The following is a 17,725-nucleotide window of genomic DNA, read 5'->3' as shown; positions in this document are numbered from 1 at the left end:
TTGGGCATCTTATATTCCAGGCCAGTCCATGAAAATTCTGTGATGATTATCTGTATTAATGTTATGGAAGACAGCAAGTTTGATTAATAATAATAATAATAATAATAAATAATGATGATGATAATAATAAAGTTTACCTCAACTCTGGTTTATCACTTAAATATTTCAATGTTAGACTATTCCATTTTTGTCCAATTCCATTTTTGTCCAATTATATTTTTCCATTCCTCTGGGAAGGAAGACCAGTGCCTCTTTAAAAGCCTTGCAAACTCACTCAGTGGCAAGGGGAAGTTGCTCTAATTAGGACAGACTGATTCCCAAGGGCAGCCCATAAGTCAACGCTAAATGACTGAAAACCACCAAGCCCTGTCACTGAAGAATGACCCCTTAGAAAAGACTATGGTTGCCAGGTGGTGGTGGTGGTGGCACACGCCTTTAGTCCCAGCACTTGAGAGGCAGAGGCAGGCAGATTTCTGAGTTTGAGGCCAGCCTGGTCTACAGTGTGAGTTCCAGGATAGCCAGGGCTATACAGAGAAACCCTGTCTCGAAAAAACAAACAAAAACAAACAAACAAACAAAGAAACCCAAAAAAAAACAAGAACAGACCATGGTACAATCTATCTCGTGAAACTGGAGGTGCACATACTCGGGGTCCAGCAGTCCCATCTCTAGCTCTACAGAAAATGCAGAATTGTATCAGCGGTGTAGCCTACAGGAATATTCACAGTAGCAATGTGTGCCACGGCCTACAACTGGAAAAATCCCAGCTGCCCGACCATGTTGTGGTTAGACTGTGGGGTCTGTGGGGCTTCTTGTTTGGTTTGACTTCCTTTGATTTGGTTGGTTGGTTGATTTTGGCATTTGGTTGTTGTTGGGGGGGGTTGTTTGTTTGGGGTTTGAGGTTTGTTGTTGTTTGTTTGTTTTGAGACAAGCTCTCCATGTGTAACTTAGGTTAGCTAGGAATTCATTACACGGCCTAAGCTGGCTTAGGTCCTAGTGAGCTTCCTCCAGCAATTTCCCTAGTGCCCAGCTTTAAATTGTGTTTTTGTTTTGTTTTGTTTTGTTTCTTTGTTTGTTTGTTTTTTATCATTATTGTGTGTACCAGTGTAGGCCATAGCACTTGTGTGGAGGTCAGAGGAAAACCTTCAGGAACTATAAGTTTGGCAACCTGAGTTCAATCCCTAGAGCCCACTTGAGGGTGACAGGAGAAATCCCAGTTCAACAAAGTTGTCACCTAACCTCCACCCCTGGGCCAAGTAAGCACACACATTGATAAATATTTTTTTTTTTTTAGTTAAGCTGGGCAGTAGTGGCACATGCCTTAATCCCAGCACTGCGGAGGCAGAAGCAGGCAGATCTCTGTGAGTTCGAGGACAGCTAGGGCGACAGGGAGGAATCCTGTCTCCACCCTCCTCCCACCCCAGAAAAATGTAAATTTAAAAAGAAACACATAAACAAGTCATACATTTTTATGTGTTATGTTTAACAATACAAATAATTAAAAAAATAAAAAATCTCTACAGAGAAATGGACAAGATATCATTGGCTCTCAGGAAAACGAAGATAAGAGAAGACTCAAGGCCAACAGTGTTGCACAGCAAGCCTAGCCCAGCCTCCTCCACTGTCCATCAAGTCATATTTACATCCCTGCAAACATCACATCTCCCCACAGGTCTTGTCTCCATACTCCTCAACACGTGAGTCTGTCTCAGCTGACATTAACGCCAATCAGCTGGAGTCTGAGGAAGTGGCAGGAAACTGCAACACACCGCCAGAAATTTTTTGATGTGTTTCTCTCTTTGGAGTCCCAACAAATGCAGGTCAATTATACAATGTAAGGCAGACCAATACATGGGTGTCATTAGCGAAGAATCCTTCATCACCTGTCCTTTCATGTGCTTGCTTTAGCAGAACATCCTCTCTCCTGTGTCTGCTACAGCTAAATGTTCCTTCATGCGTTTATCCCAGCAAAACACCATTCAACTGACTTTCCAAAGAACCCTTTAGTTTCCACTTTAGAACTTCTTTGGGGGCAGAGATACTCAGCACTTGAAAGAACTGGTTGCCCTTGCAGAAGACCTGGGTTCAGCTCCAAGCACCCATGTAGCAGCTCACAACTGTCTGTGACTCCAGTTCTAGGGGATCTGAAGCCCCTTCTGGCCTCCATAGGCACCAGGTACATGATGCCCAGACCTGCAGGCAGACAAAAAATAAAGATAAGTCTTTTAAATTTTTAAAAATATTTTATTATTTTATGTGTATGGGTGGTTTACCTGCATGCATGTCTGTGTACCAGGTGTGCCTGTGGAGACCAGAAGAGGCCCCAGATCCCCTGAAACTGAAATAACAGAATATTATGAGCTGCCATGTGAGTGCAGGGAGTTGAATCCGGGTTATCTGCAAAAGCAACCAGTGCCCTTAACTGCTAAATCCGATGGGCCAGTGAAGAAAGAATTAGCAGAGGTACAGGATAGTTAGTGTCACCCTTCCATACAGACTTGTGGTAGTCTAGTCCATGGGAATAGAATTAGAAAGATCTGTGATGGGTAGGAGTTTGACAAAACTCGGATGGTGTCCGTAAGGTGTGTTACCTGTGGGATCGGAAAGCCAGCTCTGCACGCGAGTCAGGCCTTCCATACAAAGTGGCAGAGCTACGGAACATGAAATTCGAACAGAGGGCAGCATAACTTTTCTCTGTTTTGTGTTGTGTTTGTGTGTGTAAATTTTCTTAGTCCTCTCCTTAGAAATTTGCACTATCTTGGGCTTGAAAGCTGCATAAGCAGTTAAACGAATTTATTGTTCTTGCAGAGGGGCAGATTTCTGTTGCCAGCATTCATGTCAGGTGGCTTACAAATACCCATAACTCCAATTCCTCTAGCCTGTGTGGGGGACCTGCACACCTGTGGGGTGTATAAAGACTCGTGTGGGTACACATATACACTTAAATAAAAAAATAAAAATAAATAAATATTTTTAAAGGAAAACGTGGGGCTGGAAAGATGGCTCAGCAGTTATGAGCACTGCTGCTCTTCCAAAGGACTCGGGTTCAATTCCCAGCACCCCCATGGAAGCTCACAGGTGAGGTCACCCTGTATCTCCGCTCCCCTCCACTCTCCGGCTCTCCTTTGCCGGTCCCGCTGTCGGCTCTTCCAGTCTCCCTGGCCACCTTTGCTCTGTCCTTGGGTTATTTTTCTTGTTTTCTTGAGTTCCTTTTCTTCTCATTCGGACCACATTTTATGAGCTTCTTTGTACTTGCATAAGCTAAGGAATCTCGTAAAATAACTCAAAAGCTAGTTGCCTTTCCACCGGGGGAAAAAAGGGGGGGGGGATCAGGACCTAAGTTCAGAGCTGGCATCTGGTGTTTGTTTGTTTGTTTTCTTTTTTAACATTTTGTCCAGTTTTTCCCAAAGTTCTGTGTTTGGCACTGTTGCCTCCCTGAGATTAGGACACAGACAACCATTTGTTTTCTCTGAACTGGTTGGCTGGTCACACACTTCCAGGTCCTTATGTCTTTCATGATGTCAGCCATCTCTGAGCAGGAAAAGAAGATCTGGTTTTATATTTTTTTAAAAAAAATTGTTTTAGTCTTTGATTATTATGTGTGTGTCTGTGTGGAAATACACACTTGAATACAGATTCCCTAGAAGGTCAGAGAGAGGCACCTGATCTCTTGGAGCTGCACTGTGAGCCACTCAACACGAGCATCAGAGGATGTGGGTCCTTTGCCAAGCAGCCAGTGCCCTTAGCCATAGAGCCATCGCTCAAGTCCAATTTGTTTGTCTTATTGTTGTTTTTGTTTCATTTTGAGAGAATCTAGGCTAGCCCAGGCTGGCCTCTAAACATAATTTTACTGCTCAAATTGTGATCCTACTGTCTTGGCCTCCCAAGAACTGAGGTCACAGCCATGTGTCATGTGATTAGCTCTCAAATTTTAATAGTTCTTTCTATTGTTGTGGCTTTTTTTGTTTGATTGTTTGTTTTTGTTTAGTTTGAGGCAAGGCCAGCTGAGTGTGATGGTGCATGATTTTAATTACAGTGCTCAGAGGCAGGTGAATCTCTGAGTTTGAGGCTAGCCTGGTCTACAGAGTGAGTTTGAGGCTAGCCTGGGCTACAGAGATGTTTTTATTCTAATTGTGCGCATGGTGCGCACATATAAGAATATTAGGTGTTCTGTCCTCTTATTGTCAGCTTTGTTCTCCCTTGATACAGAGCCTCAAACTGAGCCTTGGGTTAGGCTGGTGGCTAGCAAGCCCCAGTAATCCTGCTGTCTCTGCCCCCACAGCACTGCGGTCACAAACATAGACCACAACAGTTAGAGATTTGAACTCAGGTCCTCATGATTGAACAGCAACACTCTTACTCAGTGAGCACTCTCTCCAGTACACTAGACTTTTCTTAATGTGTGTGTGTGTGTATGTGTGTGTGTGTGTATGTGTGTGTGTGTGTGTTGTATGTGGGTGGTATGTGGTGTGTGTATGTGGTATGTATATGTGGTATGTGTTTGTGTGTGTATGTGGTGTACATGTGGTGTGTGTGTGGTGTGTGTATGTGTATATGTGGTATATATGGGTGTGTGTGTGTGTGTAATATTTATGTGTGTGGATACAGACATGAAGGTGTCACAGAGCATGTGTAGGATTCAGAAGACAACTTGCAAGAGTTGATTCTCTTAAAATATTTCATAAATATATCACAAAAGTTTTCACCAAATTGTGCTGTCCTTAAATAATTCATGAAAGATGAATTACTGAGTGCCCACTTCATGTTTAAAATGTGTCCTGGTTTGCTTCTCTCTGTTGCCGAGATAAACACCCGACCAAAAGCAGCATGGGGAGGAAAGGGTTTATTTGGAATACATGTAATATACAGTCCATCAGCTCATGGCAGAAACCTAGAGCCAGGAACTAAAGCAGAGATCACGGAATATGCTGACCTGCTTGCCCTTCTTCTACAGCTCAGCACCACCCTCCACGGGATGGCACCGCCTACGGCAGGCTGGGACCTCATACACCGGTAAGCAACAAAGACATGCCTCACAGACATGGCCCAACGCCAATCTCTCCTTCCTTCCTTCCTTCCTTCCTTCCTTCCTTCCTTCCTTCCTTCCTTCCTTCCTTCCTTCCTTCCTTCCTTCCTCTCTCCCTCCTTCCCTCTCTTTCTCCCTCCCTCCCTCCCTCCCTCCCCCCCCTCTTTCTTTCTTTCTTTCTTTCTTTGAGACTGGGTTCCTCCATGCACCCTACCTATCCTGGATATCACTCTGTAGACCAGGCTGGCCTCATACAGATTTCCACCTGCCTCTGCCTCCTGAGTGCTAGGATTAAAGGCATGCACCATCACTGCCCAGCAATAATAAAAGTTTGTTTGTTTGTTTGTTTGTTTTTAAAAAATATGATATGCTTGAGCCATTAGCATAAAAGAACTGATCCTGGAATGATGTGTTGCCCTATGGGTTACAGGATAAGGAGATGGCTCAAGTCTGTCAAGTGCTTGCTATGCAAGTGTGAGGACTTGAGATCAAACCCTCCACCACATCAAAGACAGGCAAGGAAGCACATAGCTATAACCCAACACAGGGAAGTAGAGACAGAAGGACTTGCTGGCCAGTCAGTCTAGCTGAACCAGTGAGCTCCAGAGAGACCTTGTTCTCAATAGAGTGCAGAGCATTTGAAGAAGACATTCAAGCCAGGCAGTGGTGGAGCACACCTGTAATCCCAGCACTTTGGGAGGCAGAGGCAGGCAGATTTCTGAGTTTGAGGCCAGCCTGGTCTACAGAGTGAGTTCCAGAACAGCCAGGGCTATACAGAGAAACCCTGTCTCAAAAAAACCAAATCCAAAATAAATAAATAAATAAATAAATAAATAAATAAATAAATAAAATGAAGAATACACCCAGTGTTGCCCTCTGGTCTCCACGTACACACTGGTCTCTATGTACACACGTATGTATAGAAAGAGATGAAAAGATGTATTTCTGAATGAAGCATAATATAAGCCTATCTATTTATATTTACTTTCTTTTATAATATCGTATGTTTATCATTTCCTCTATCTCTGCTGTCATGGATTTAAGAGACTATTGTGCAGCCCAGCATGATGGCGCATGCCTTTAATCCCAGCACTCAGGAGTCAGGGACAGGTGGATCTCTGAGTTTGAGGACAACCTGCTCTATAGAGTCAGTTTCAGGACAGACATAGCTACACAGAGATACTTTGTCTCTCTAAAAACCCAAGAGAGACACATAGAGAGAGAGACAGAGAGAGATAGAGAGACAGAGAGAGATAGAGAGACAGAGAGAGATAGAGAGACAGAGAGAGACAGAGAGAAAGAGAGACAGAGAGACAGACAGAGACAGAAAGAGACTGATTGATTATTACACAGAGCTATTCAGTAGTGCTGGAGTAAAGCGCACACAAGTGAACTGATTGTGTTTACTCCAAGGTAATAGCACAGCTTACCCAGTGCTTCTAGACTCCCAACCATTAGAGGTCACTTGACATCAGCTTTTAGGCTTCTGTCCATCTGTAGCACAGGGTTCATTATGGAAACAATAATTGAGCACCGGCTATGAGCTAGAAAATTGAGTGAGGGGCCTCATAGGAGGTATGAAGTTCATTGTGCTCACAAGCAAGCACTCAGGGAACCTGCAGTCTTAATTATGTGGGCTGTGCCTTCGAAGGAAGGCATGCACTAGCCTTTTACCCACCCAGAAGGCTGGCGGCAGACATGGTTAATAGTCTGGTGACCCAGCGATATCTGTGTGGCCACACTAGATTCTCCTCCAGCCCCTAGTCATGAGCTTGATTTTCTCGGTCAATTGGTAGATTGACTTTATGGAAAGGGTCACATGTAGTTTATCTACAAAACCCATCTTTATGGAATATGTCTCATGTTCTTTACAGAGAGTTTGGGTGGGGTCACATCCAGTCTATTTAGCTTACTTTGTTTCTCAAGGAGATTTTTATTTTGTTTTGTTTTGTTTGTTTTGTTTCGACATAGGGTTTCTCTGTGTAGTCCTGGCTGTCCTGGAACTCACTCTTTAGACCAGGCTGGTCTAAACTCAGAAATCCACCTGCCTCTGCCTCCCAAGTGCTGGTATTAAAGGCGTGCGCTACCACTGCCCAGCTTCAAGAAGATTTTTGTATGCTTTATTGTACGTGAGACTGAGTTAATTGTCATCAAAAAAAGTTTTCACCAAATTGTGCTGTACTTAAATATGCCTAAAATAAACCACTCAGAGTCAGATTCCAGAAGTTGAAGCCAACACCAGCTATTTAGTCATATTGAATTGCCTTCTTGCCTACCTTGAGTTGTTACTCTGTTAGCCTTGGTGGTCACTGAGACCCCTCACTCTGTCTACCAGTGTATGAGGAGATGTGGACAACAGAAAAAAAAAGTGAGCAAAAGCAATTCAATGAGGTGTGACCAAGCTAAAGGGAGACAGAAGACTGCAAGTGTCTCTTTTATCCACTTGATAACAATTGTCTTCTTGGAGGCTTATTGCTGAATAAGCTCACCCTTTCTAGTTCTTTCTGAATGCTGGCTGGCTGGCTCAATTCAGCTGTTCTGGTTCAAACTCCTCTCTCTCCAAGCTGACTGAATCAATCTGGCTTCTCTCAGCTTCTCACTGAATTTACTCTGGTTGGCCTCAAACTAACTCTGGCAATTTGTTCTAATCCTTTAGCTCCTTCTTATTCTCTGGCTTCAACTCCCTCTGCTGACCTGTACTGAACTGCATGAATTCAGGAACGAACTCAGCTCCACTGCACTGCACTCATGAACCGCCTGCACGTTCCCTGTGCTGTTTCTCCTGAGATGTGGCCATATCCTATCTCTAACTCATTCTATCGAATCTTTGATTCATCACTTTGTCTGTCGCTCAATTGGGAGTCATTGTTTGGGATTAAAGTGTGTGCTAAGTGGAGTGCCTGTATTCTAGCCAGGTCACACAAACCTACAAGGTCTTTGGATATGATCAGGGCAACCATGTTGCCGGATTAAAATTCCTCTGTAAAAGACAGTGAATAACTAGTGTTTCAAATTCCAGAAGGTGAGGGGGGGGGGTTAGTATATCCCTTTTTAGGGACTGGTAGTTTGGTGCTGCTAAATCATGGCGTTCAAGAAAGGATCCAAGGGAAACGGCTCAGAATAATGTTAAGGCACTTGCCACCAAATCTGATGACCTGAGTCCAATATCTGGGATCCATATGGTAGAAGATTCCCTCAAGTTGTCCTCTAACTTTCACATTTGTGCCATGGCACAAGTGCATCTGTACACACACACACACACACACACATGCATGCATGCACACGTGAATAAATATAATTCAAAAACAAGAAAGGAACCAAGAGATTAATCTGGAAAGCTGACCCTCATGATCTGGTGCTCACGAAAGGAATTCCTGAATCTTGTAATTATAGACACTCACACCAGGATTAGCTCTTTAGTTCTTTTTTTGTAGTTGTTTTTATAGTACTAGGGGTTGTACCCACACCCACCATGGGAATAAGCCAGGACTCTACAATTGAGCTACATTGCCAACCCTGAAAACCACTTTTAAGCACCATGTCCTGAGATTCTGATCTGATTCTCAGCCATCTAAGGCTGTAGTCACTGAGAGTCTGAGAGCTGCATTCTAAGAACCTCTATCTGGATGGGAAGTCTGGGTCAACTATCAGAGTAGTTTCATGGTGTGTGGGAGGTTTGTGATTCACCTTGGTGGATGGAACAGCTTTGAGCTCAAAAGAGCCATGTAGAGAGTATATCTTATATTTGTATGGATATGACACCTGTCAATAATAAATCTGATAGCCTGTGGCTTACAGGAAATAGGAGGCAGGACATCCAGGTGTAGAAAGGATTCTGGGATTAGAGCCAGGCATGGGAGATGTGCCCAGGAAGATGTGACATGACAGACACATGGTACCTGGGCACAGGTAACCAGCCACGTGGCAGAATGTAGATTAGAACAAATGGGTTAACTTAAGTTAAGATCTAGTCAGAGAAAACCTGGCTATATGGCCAAGTTATTTGTAAATATATTTTGAGTCTGAGTCTTATTTTTGGGAGCCTGGGGCTGGGAGGAAGAAGGACCAAACATTTACAAATAGTATCAGACATGGGGCATAGAACCAAACTAACCGGAATTAATTTTCCAGATAGAGGCACCAAATCTTCCTGAAAACAAAACAGCTTTAAAGTTCTGTCTCTTTAAGAAATAAGGCCAGCAGCCAAGCACTCTGGGAGGCAGAGGCAGGCAGATTTCTGAGTTCGAGGCCAGCCTGGTCTACAGAGTGAGTTCCAGGTCAGCCAGGGCTACACAGAGAAACCCTGTCTCGAAAAACGGCGTTTTAAAACTTTTAAAAAAGAAAGCCCTGTTTTTAGAAAAGCTGCTGCTAAGGAGCTCCTAGGCCTGAAAAGAGCAGGTATCATGCCTAGAGAGGAGCGCACAGCCTGCGAAGCTCCAGGCATAGGGTCCGTGGAAAGGAACCTAAAGGCTCCAGCCCCATCCTGCTATGGGCCCGCTACCTCCGTGGAGTGGACAGAGGCCAGAGACTCCAGCCTAACCCAACGTGGTGGAACACATGGGCTTCAGACTGTTGATGGGCAGGACCCCCAGATGGCGGGCCGGGATGGCTCAGAGCAAGTCATGGAGAAACCCTCTGCTGACAGATAGAGCTCATTGCAAAAACAACAACAACAACAACAACAACAACAACAACAAAACCCAAAAAACAAAAACAAAAAACCAAAAACCAAAACCAAAACCAAAACAAAACAGTCTGAAATTCAAAATGACATATTGTTCCTTTAAAGGTACTATGTAAGTTTTGGCTTAATAATAATTAGGAATGTCCTTAGTAATTTAAAATATAAATATACAACAATCTTAAATTTATATAATGAGAAAGGGGAATATTGATATATGTATCCACATAAGGCATGTTTATAAGTTCAGTTCAAAAAAATAATGCTTTTTCTGTTGCCAAAAAGCATTTCGCCCTAGGAAAGCTATATTCTGCGAGTCAATTGTAAGAACCCAAAGTTAGGGTAGAACAGGGTTGTTTGTTTTATTGCCCCAAGAGAAAAAACATCCAACTAAGGAATCCAGAGGCCACTGGACAAGAGAAACATCTAAGGAACAATACTGTTAAGCTTATTAACTGTATTACACAGTAATTATTAGTTTGGCGATACAGATTACAAATGCTTTCTCAGCACACAGAGACAGGACAGCAAATGCTACAGCTTGCTTTCTGAAGACTGACCAATTTTCCAGTTTTCCTGAGTCCCCAAAAAGGAATTCTACGTCCAAAATCAGTAGGAAGCAATTATAAGAAGACCATCAGGCACCTTACTTCCAGAAGATCCTGCTATACCACTCCTGGGCATATACCCAGAAGACTCCCCACCATGTAATAAGGATACATGTTCTACTATGTTCATAGCAGCCCTATTTGTAATTGCCAGATGCTGGAAAGAACCCAGGTATCCCTCAACAGAAGAGTGGATGCAAAAAATGTGGTATATCTACACAATGGAGTACTATTCAGCCATTAGAAACAATGAATTCATGAAATTCTTAGGCAAATGGATGGAGCTAGAGAATATCATACTAAGTGAGGTAACCCAGACTCAAAAGGTGAATCATGGTATGCACTCACTAATAAGTGGATATTAACCTAGAAAACTGGAATACCCAAAACATAATCCACACATCAAATGAGGTACAAGAAGAAAGGAGGAGTGGCCCCTGGTTCTGGAAAGACTCAGTGAAACAGTATTCAGCAAAACCAGAACGGGGAAGTGGGAAGGGGTGGGTGGGAGGACAGGGGAAGAGAAGGGGGCTTGCGGGACTTTCGGGGAGTGGGGGGGCTAGAAAAGGGGAAATCATTTGAAATGTAAATAAATTATATCGAATAATAATAATAAAAAAAAAACAAACACAAAAAAAAAAAAAAAAAAAAAAAAAAAAGAAGACCATCATCCCAGTCCCAGTTTCATCATCCCAGTGAAACTGTGGTGGATGGTTTTGGTCATTTTATGAATTATAGATATATTGTCATTTAAGGGGATAGCTGCAAATATTTATGGTCTTGGACAGGAAGGAAACAAAATAGGGAGCTGAGACTCTGGGGTTTCTGTTTTTCCTTTTCCTTTTCTCTATCATTCTTCCTTTTTTGATAAAGGGAAGAGGTTGAGAAGAAAAAGAAGAGAATGTAGAATTATGTAGAAACAATAGACTAGACCAGGAGTAAGCATTCTTAAAGGCTGAGCTGCCTCATCAGCTCCTGGGCTTTTTAAAAATGTCCACGGGCCTGTATCCCTGTAAATGTTTGGTCCTCCTTCCTCCCAGCCCCGGGCTCCCAGAAATAAGACTCAGACTCAAATTATATTTGACAAATAATTTGGCCATACAGCTAGGTTCATCTCTGACTAGATCATGACTTAAAATAACATATTTATTCTAATCTACATTCTGCCACGTGGCCCAGGTACCATGTGTCTGTCATGTCACATCTTCCTGGGCACATATGCTGTGCCTGGCTCTATCCCAGAATCCTTCCTGCCTCCCACAGGCTTCACCTCCTACTTCCTGCCTATGTGATCAGACATCAGATTTATTATTGACAGGTGCCACATCCATACAGACGTAAGATATTCTCTCTCAATTCCCCCTTTTTAGTCCAATGAAAGGCTCTTTTACTTTCATATATAAATTGAACACTACAGTAATAACAATTATGAGACAATTATGAAAACTATTAGGTAAGATTTACATTCATAATGTTGAGTTCATTTATATTTTGCAACTTAGGTAAATTGGTTTATCATCTATCATATCTTGGTGAGTTCAGAGTTATGTATCAAAATCTATCCTAACTGGTATTATTATCCAAAAAACATCTTCTTGGGCCTAAAAACATCTTCTCAAGTCCTAAACAACTTAAGTTGAATTGTGAGACTATAACTATCTAGTCTTCAATGCCATCAGAGACTTGAGAAGGAAATAAATATTATCTGAGTACGCTGGACAGCTACCCCATATTCTAAAACATCAGAGCATCATCTTCTGGCCCAGAACGTCTGACAGACCTTTGGTGACGCGGGAATTATGAAGGACTTGCTTACCCTGCCATGGCAGAGCCTGGCAGCTAACTCCCCTGAGTCTGTTTGTCCTTTCGGAACAACATTCTGTCTACAAAGGAAGTTAGGGAATTCCCTCTGCCTGGTTGCTGGTTTGCCACACATAAAGCCATCTTCAAGTGGAGCCTCTTCAGTGCTCATCACCTTCTTCCAAGTCGAATGTGGTGCTGCCAGGAGCTGGCATGTCTCACTGTCAGAAAAGCCTTGAATTACTAAAAACATCTTTAAATGCCATATTCTGTGGATGTCTGAGGTTTCTTTTAAAGATTTATTTATTTATTTTATGTATATATGAGTACACTGTCACTCTCTTCAGACACACCAGTAGAGGGCATTGGATCCCATCACAGATGGCCATAAGCCACCCTGTGGTTGCCGGGAATTGAACTCAAGACCTCTGCAAGAGCAATCGGTGCTCTTAACCACTGAGCCATCTCTCCAGCCCGATGTCTGAGGTTTTTGAAGACCATCTCTCTATACATAGCATATCTGAATAAGAAAACATTGCCTGTTTCTAGATATTTATTATGTGTTTAACTCAGGATGCCTATTTCTGTGAAAATGCATATTAGTATTTGACAGGGCCATGAGTTTGATTGTCTGACCATTAACTTATATTTCTTAACCATCCCTAACAGTTTGCAATAGCAGCTATTAAAAGGACTGGGGCTAAACCTTGCATTTTCAAATGTGTTGCATAGGCATAATGCCTATACAAGAGATGAAACATATACACATTATGTGTAACAAAATGAATGTTAAAGTTTGTATCAATTATTCGAAGAATTATACCAATTAAATCTCTATCAATATAAATAATCCATATCAATGTAAACAAAAATAAACTTATTTGAGAATACCATAGCTCTTAGTTGGAGAGTAGATTCAATAATCTCCTCTTTTATTTCTATATAATTCTATATTCTCTTCTTTTTCTTCTCAACCAGTTCCCTTTATCTAAGAAAGAAAGAATGATAGAGAAAAGGAAAAGAAAAGACAGAAACCCCTGAGCCTCAGCTCCCTATTTTGTTTCCTTCCTGACCAAGATCATAAATATTTGTAGCTATCCCCTTAAATGACAATATACTATTATTCATAAAATGACCAAAACCATCCACCACAATTTAAGGGATTGGGATGATGGTCTTCTTATAATTGCTTCCTGCTGATTTTGGATGATTTGTTCTGGGCACAGGTGGGAACCTGCTGAAAACCTGTGTTGCCCATCACCAGGTGGCTGGGTGTGACCTTCTGCTCTGCAGAATGCATTGCAAAGGTAGGTAGATTACACTAAAAAAGCTCCCATGAAGGGCCTGGGACAGGTGGAACATCCAAAGCTAAGAAGCCATGAGGGGCTTCTTCCTAGGCCAGTGACCTCTTACAGTGCGTATGAGATACAGAATCCAGAACATCTGGCAACCCTTAGATAGCAGCTGTGCATCAAAAAGGCAAAATGCTGAGTTTTAAGTGTATGTATCTGATATACTTCCAGATACTTTTACTGGCTCTGAACTTGGGACCCCTAGGCAAGATGGCTTTTTGATTTTTGGGTTTTTTTTTAATAGAAATATATACTTATTTTTATGAGCCTGAATGTTAGCTTGCAGGTATGGATGTGTGTCATCATGATACCTGAGGAGGTAGGAAGTGGGCACTGGGTTCCTTGAAACTGGGATTAAATATGGTTGTGAGTCACCATGTGGAACCAGGATCCAAACCCAGGAACTGTGGTAAGAGCAGCAAGTGCACTCTCTCGAACCACTTTTGTCTTTATTGTTTTGTTTCATTTGGAGAAGGGTCTTGCCATATATCTTGCCATGAGTTAAACTCCAACTCATGGTAATCCTCCTGCCTCAGCAGCTACATGCTAGGCATCATGCCCCACTGGTCCCAGTTTGTCCTAGTTAATTCAGTCTTAGAGCTTCATTTTATTCATTAAAATTTAAAAAGAGAGGGTGTAATGATTTGAATAGGTATGGCCCACATTTGACTGCTTGGCCCACAGGGGAGTGGCACTATTAGGCAGTGTAGTCTTGTTGAAGTAGGTGTGGCCTTGTTGGAGGAAGTGTGTCATTGTTGGGGTGGGCTTTGAGGACTCCTAGGCTGAAGAACACAGTTCCCCTCTGCTGCCGTGGATCAAGCTGTATAACTCTCCAGTACCATATCTGTCTGGACTGCCACAGTGATAGTGGACTAAACCTTTGAAACTGTAAGCCAGTTTCAACTAAGTGTTTTCCTTTATAAGAGTTTCCTTGAACATGAAGTCTCTTCACAGCAATGGAAACCCTAAGACAGTGGGAATAGGGAGAGGCTCTGTGGGTAAAACTCTTGCCACTAAAGCAGGACTTGAGTTCAGACCTCTTCCCACACTCACACCCACAGACAAAGCCTACCCCCTGGGAGAGGGGTCAACACAGCTGGGTCCCTACACTTCTCTTGGTCATCCATTCTGAAACAGTGAGTTTCAGGTTCCATGAAGAGATTCTTTCTCAAAAATGAGGAGCAACTGAGGGAGACACGAGATGTCTCCTCTGGCCTCTACACGAGCGTGTGAGCATGCTTGTGTGCATGTGTGGTGCACAATTTTCATGTAATTCATTTGGAGGCAGAGGACAACTTTGGAAGTTAATTTACTCCTACAGTCCTGGGAATCAAACTCAGGTGTCAGGCTTGTGCTGAGAGCTTTTACTTGTTGGCCATCTTGAAAATTTTGTTTTGTTTTGTTTTGTTTTTTTAGCATAGATTAGGGTTTATTCAGGGCATGGGGAGGGGAGTTAAGAGAATAGTAGAGGCAGAGAAAGGCAGAGAGGAGAAGATTGTAGAGAAGTAGAGGCCGGGGCTGGAGAGATGGCTCAGTGGTTAAGAGTACTGACTGTTCTTCTGAAGGTCCTGAGTTCAAATCCCAGCAACCACATGGTGGCTCACAACCATCTGTAATGAGATCTGATGCCCTCGTCTGGTGTGTCTAAAAACAGCTACAGTGTACTTACATATATTAATAAATAAATCTTTAAAAAAGAGAGAGAGAGAAGTAGAGGCTGGCCATGACCTCGTGAAGAGAGGGGGAAGGGAGAAAAGCCCAAGAGGGCGAGGGCAAGAGAGAAGCAAGCAGGAAACAGGAGGAAGAGAGGCGAGAGCCATCTTGCAGGTTCTCTCTCTCTCTTTTTTTTTTGATTTGGTTTTTCCAAGACAGGGTTTCTCTGTGTATCTGTGTAGCCCCGGCTGTCTTGGAACTCACTCTGTAGACCAGGCTGGCCTCGAACTCAGAAATCGGTCTGCCTCTGCCTCCCAGAGTTCTGGGATTACAGGCGTGTGCCACCACCACCCAGCCATCTTGCAGGTTCTTATACTTCACTTTTTATTAAATGGCATTTCCTGGAAGTTAGCCTACAGTAGTCCATAGAGACCACCTTCGTTCCTCTCACAGCCTCAGGGTACCCTATTGTCTAGGTATTAGAGTCTAGCCAATCAATCTCTTATTTCTGGACATTTGTATAATTTCTAATGTTTGCAAGTATAAAAAGTATCCCAAAACTATACTTGTGTATTTATGTTCTTATATTGCTAAGATGTATCACAGCAGAAGAGACAGCTCCGCAGTTAAGGGTGTTTACTGCTCTTGCAGAGGACCTGGGTTTGGTCCCCGGCTCCCAAGTTATGGATGGCTCTCACCATCTGTAACTCCAGTTTGAGGGATTCAACGTTATCTTCTGGGTTCCACGGACATCAAACATGTGTGGATAACAGCATGAAAGAAGAACTCATGATTATGGTGCCAAGGGTGACCTTGAACTTCCATTCTCCTGTGTCTACCTCCTGAGTGGTGGGATTACAGGCATGTCCCACCAGACTCAGTTCATACAAACAGTATGGGAGACAAGCCCAGGACTTGGTATGGGCCAGGCAACTGCTCTACCACCTGCCTCTGCATCCCAAGTGCTGGGATTAAATTTGTGTGCCACCACCCTGTCCTTTTGCTCTCTGTCTGTCTGTCTGTCTGTCTGTCTCTCTCTCTCTCTCTCTCTCTCTTTATGTGCGTGCATGTGTTTGTGTGTGTGTGTGTGTGTGTGTGTGTGTGTGTGTGTGTGTGTGTTTTGAGACAGGGTTTCTCTATGTAACTTATGTAACTGCCCTGGTTGCCCTGGACTCGGTTTGTAGACCAGGTTGGCCTCAAACTCACAGAGATCCTCCTGCCTCTGCCATACACAGCTCCTTTTGCCCATTTTTAAGAGATGGCTTCTGGGTTGCAAAGACAGTTTAATTCTGCACAAGTGTGAAGAGTGGAGTTTAAATCCCCAGCGCCCATGCTGGGTGGATGTGGAAGAGACAAGAGATGTCCAGAGTTAAGCTAGCTAGCTTGTGAGCATTGGGTTCAAGTGACAGGCTAGCTCTGTAAAATAAAGTGGAAAGCAACTTAAGAAGACATCCAACATCAACTTTTGGCCTCTATATACAGACAGACACACGCACACACACACACACACACACACACACACACCATATAACATTTGCACACTCATATAAACACAAGTACACCACAAACATACAATATATGCAAATTAAAATCCAGGAGTTTTGGAAAGACGACTGAAGTAGAAACTTTAGAGTTCTTTGGAAAGTCAGTTGGATGGTGTTTGGCTGGGGCAAACATGTGAAGGAAGGTTTGGCTAGGTCAAACACATGAAGGAAGGTTTAGCTGAAGCAGACACAGGTATAAAGAAAGGCTGAGGCAGATTGGTGAAGGAAGGTTTCACTGAAGCAGATACAGAAGAACGCTCTGCTATAGCAAGCACTTGAAAGGACACTTGATTGATTCTTTGCTAATGACACATATGTATTGGTCTACTTTATGTTGTGTAGTTGAGATGCATTTGTCAGGACGCCATAGAGAGAAATGTGCCAAAAAACTTCTGGTGGTGTGCTGCAGTTTCTTGCTGCTTCTGCAGACTCAGGCTGATTGGATGCACGTGCTGAGGCAAAACCCAGGCTGAGGCAAGGCGTGTGGAGAACATGTGATGTTTTGAGAGTATAGATAGGACTCCACAGAGTGACAGAGTTTGGTTTGCTGATCTTCACCTTCCTGAGAGAGGCACAGCTGAGAACTTCTCCTGGTGTCCCTCTGGATCCCTCCTGCTGACTGGAGCTGAGGCTGAGGCCTGGCTGTCTCTACTAGGTTGTGTCACTGCTATTGCTAACCTGATTCTACCAAACTGGACTGCGGGTGTATCCGTGAGGTGTTTGCGAGTGGATCGGATCGAGTGGCCGCTGATGACCTATGAACTGAACTGCCGATTTCCAGACAACACAGATGCTACAAAGAACCTCTCTAAACAGGCCCACTCCCCCCATCCTTTCTTTTCCACTACCTCTGGTGGATGGTGGGCTACAAGGAAGATTAAAGTATTTAAGAACCATCATTAAAAATAGGATTTGAGCCGGTGGTGGTGACGCACACATGTAATCCCAGCACTCTGGGAGGCAGAGGCAGGCAGATTTCTGAATTCGAGGCCAGCCTGGTCTACAGAGTGAGTTCCAGGACAGCCAGGGCTATACAGAGAAACCGTGTCTCAAAAAACCAA

The sequence above is a fragment of the Apodemus sylvaticus genome, chromosome 10, assembly GCF_947179515.1.
Source record: "Apodemus sylvaticus chromosome 10, mApoSyl1.1, whole genome shotgun sequence".
NCBI lineage: Eukaryota > Metazoa > Chordata > Mammalia > Rodentia > Muridae > Apodemus > Apodemus sylvaticus.
The sequence above is the reverse complement of the archived record's forward strand: the minus strand, read 5'-3'. Positions refer to the sequence as shown.